The 3,490-nt window shown below is 46.1% G+C and overlaps 2 non-coding genes across 2 annotated transcripts; both read right to left on the bottom strand.

The window, feature by feature from the left end:
- Positions 1 to 1,725: 1,725 nt before the first annotated feature.
- On the bottom strand, positions 1,726 to 1,799 carry Trnat-ugu. Its single transcript has one exon. It is a non-coding gene; the product is annotated as a tRNA-Thr (tRNA).
- A 362-nt stretch (positions 1,800 to 2,161) lies between these two features.
- On the bottom strand, positions 2,162 to 2,235 carry Trnat-ugu. Its single transcript has one exon. It is a non-coding gene; the product is annotated as a tRNA-Thr (tRNA).
- Positions 2,236 to 3,490: the final 1,255 nt, after the last annotated feature.

Below are 3,490 nucleotides of genomic sequence, written 5' to 3'. Positions count from 1 at the left end.
TCTGGCCAAACTTGAGCTGATTTCTTTATGTATATAGGTAGTTTTAAAAATAATGCACGGATTTTCGACAGTAATAATTACGAAAATAATTACGGCAAGGAAATGTGTGTTGTTTCAATGGTCGTCGCCTAGAGTTTCAGAAAATTGCCATTAGTTGTCAGTCAATGCATTATCTCAGATTGCAGTCAGTCAGAAGTAAGATGTCATCCACTCAACAGAAGGTGTTTTGTGTGCTGCAGTTTGCAAAGAGTCAGCGATTTCGGCCCAATGTGCTTTTCGTCAGCGTTTTGGAGTTGAGAACTTTTAACATTGCAGTCCATCAGCAATCGTCATTATAAAGAATCCGCCTCGATTGCAAATAGAAACCGGATGTTGACCTAGGTTTCGGCGCGGATAACCACGCCTTCTTCGGAACACACTAAAACTACAAACTGCCTAAAGAAACATGGTCCACCATTAATACAGAACGCCCAAAAGTGGAAAAGACTCGCATAAAATGTAAAATAAACGGTACGTGTGTACCATGTCAATAGCTGTACTTAGCTCAAACGTCCGAAGCGTGCTTCCTAACCACAGCCAACGTTCGGTGGGCCGCGGGCTCTCAAAAACACATTCTCTCTAAAACATTCTCTCTAAAACATTCGCCGGCCGATGTGGCCGAGCGGTTCTAGGCGCTTCAGTCTGGAACCGCGCGACCGCTACGGTCGCAGGTTCGAATCCTGCCTCGGGCATGGATGTGTGTGGTGTCCTTAGGTTGGTTAGGTTTAAGTAGTTCTAAGTTCTAGGGGACTGATGACCTCAGCTGTTAAGTCCCATAGTGCTCAGAGCCATTCTAAAACATTCGTCATTGATATTGCCAATCTGTAGATATAGGATGCTTGTGCAAAGATAAGATCTCAGGTCGACTTCGCACTTCTGATGAAGTGATGCAAGGAATTCAGCAACGTTAGAGCAGAGCTCACGAAAGTCTACACGCCGCACAAGCAGAGAACTCGCAATGCCTCATAGACTGTCTGACGAGTGACAAGACGTCGTTTGGTCTACAAACAATACAGACTACAGTCAGTGCGGGAAATGGGTTGACTTGAGCAATGCTCTGCTAGAGGACATGGAAAATGATACATTTGTACCGTGATTAATGTCCAGTGATGTAGCAACATTTCATGCAAGTGGTAAAGTAAACCGACATATCGTGCGAATATGAGGATTCCAGGGGCCTCATGATATTATTAAGCACGAAATAGGCTAACCTAAAGCCAACGTTCCTTGTGCTAGTTGTCGTGAAAAACTGTAGTATCCCATCTTTTGCGAGTAAACCACAGTTACCGGAATGAGCTATCTCCCAATGCTGCAAAATAGGCTTTTTCCACAACTTCAGATGGACTTCGATGGCTTCATTTTCCAACACCATGGAGCTCCATCACACTGGCACAACAATGTGCGTCAATGGAACTCTGTCTCAACGCTGGATAGGGCGCACGGGATCCCAAGACTCTGCCCTGAATTCTTAGCCTCCAAGATCGCCAGACATGATACCATGCGATTCTTTGAAGGAAAGTACGTTCATCTCCCCTTTACATCGTGACACAGAAGAAGTGAAGAACAGAATAACAGCCGCCATGACTTCTATAAAAGCAAATGCTTTGAATAAATGATGACTAACTGACAATCTCAGCTGCCGACAGGTGTTGTTGATATACTTCGATGTGGACAGCTGAAAATGTGTGCCCCGACCGGGACTCGAACCCGGGATCTCCTGCTTACATGGCAGACGCTCTATCCATCTGAGCCACCGAGGACACAGATGAATAGCGCGACTGCAGGGACTTATCCCTTGCACGCTTCCCGTGAGACTCACATTCCCAACTGTCCACAATTCTACATATGTATTGTACCTTATAGACATTTGCCCACCCACTCATTACTCGCGCACGCTTTGGCGATTCCCGCAAGAGTTTGGGCAACCTGTGCGCATTCGCACAGACAAAGATCAATGGCTGGGTAGCCTTTAACTATATATATGAAGACAGTAACTTGTTCTCGAAAGAACAGTTACTGTTGATGACCGTGCAGCTTTTCCCTGGAATAAATGATGACTAACTGACAACCTCAGCTGCCGACAGGTGTTGTTGATACTTCGATGTGGACAGCTGAAAATGTGTGCCCCGACCGGGACTCGAACCCGGGATCTCCTGCTTACATGGCAGACGCTCTTTCCATCTGAGCCACCGAGGACACAGATGAATAGCGCGACTGTAGGGACTTATCCCTTGCACGCTTCCCGTGAGTGGGTGGGCAAATGTCTATAAGGTACAATACATATGTAGAATTGTGGACAGTTGGGAATGTGAGTCTCACGGGAAGCGTGCAAGGGATAAGTCCCTGCAGTCGCGCTATTCATCTGTGTCCTCGGTGGTTCAGATGGATAGAGCGTCTGCCATGTAAGCAGGAGATCCCGGGTCGAGTCCCGGTTGGGGCACACATTTTCAGCTGTCCACATCGAAGTATATCAACAACACCTGTCGGCAGCTGAGGTTGTCAGTTAGTCATAATTTATTCCAGGGAAAAGCTACATGGTCATCAACAGTAACTGTTCTTTCGAGAACAAGTTACTGTCTTCGTACCAATACTTTGTGTAAAGTTTGACGAATTTAGCTACTACTTAGATTTTTATTTTAATTTGACTTGTGGTATATTCTCGAAGATTCTGGAACATCTGCACATTCTACAATACACTGTTTCTTGGCGCCAAGACCATCAGATGTATTCAGAGTTGAATTTGTTCTGACTTGTACAGAACCACATGGAGAAACTGTCTTTGGAATTGTCAATGAGTTTGGAGCATTATGTTTAGTCTGCTATCTGTGAAATGTTAAGTGGAAGGATTAACAAATAGCGATTTTTATCACAAAGATATTAAACTCTCAGCCTGGTCATTTCGAAGGACCTTGGACTGTGAAAGTCGATATTACGATTTAATATTTCCCTAGATTCTCCCCATGCAGGCCCGTAGGTTAGAATAGGTCCGAGGTGTACCTACCTGTCGCAAGAGGCGAGTAAAAGGAGTCTAACACCTTTCGGCCTTTATGTGATGGTTCCCTGTAGGGTTTGACCTCCATTTTTCAAAATTTTCCCGAAGAGCAAGCCAATTGGGGAAGGGCACCTTACATGGTGCATCGTATCCATCGTGCATTGAGATCTTTAGCCCACTTTCTTGTAAAGGCATTGCAGTCCCGCTCATCCTCCATCTCTTGGACAACGACACCTTCCTGGGTGCGTTTTCCTCCACCCACTATGCAGTGTCGTGTTCTGCGCCGACGATGACCATGGAATTCTTTGCACCTCATACCCAGCATGGTAGCCAGTCCGTTGTGGTGGGGCCGCCATGTACCCTGTTGGTTGTAGCCCTCTGACTACCCAGGGATCACTCTGCTGATGCCGGCGCCGTTAACTTCCCACGTATGCCAAGGAGTAGATGTCCGTCACCCTG

Source organism: Schistocerca americana, chromosome 4 (genome assembly GCF_021461395.2).
Source record: "Schistocerca americana isolate TAMUIC-IGC-003095 chromosome 4, iqSchAmer2.1, whole genome shotgun sequence".
NCBI classification, from domain to species: domain Eukaryota; kingdom Metazoa; phylum Arthropoda; class Insecta; order Orthoptera; family Acrididae; genus Schistocerca; species Schistocerca americana.
This window is presented reverse-complemented; position numbering and strand designations above follow the sequence as displayed.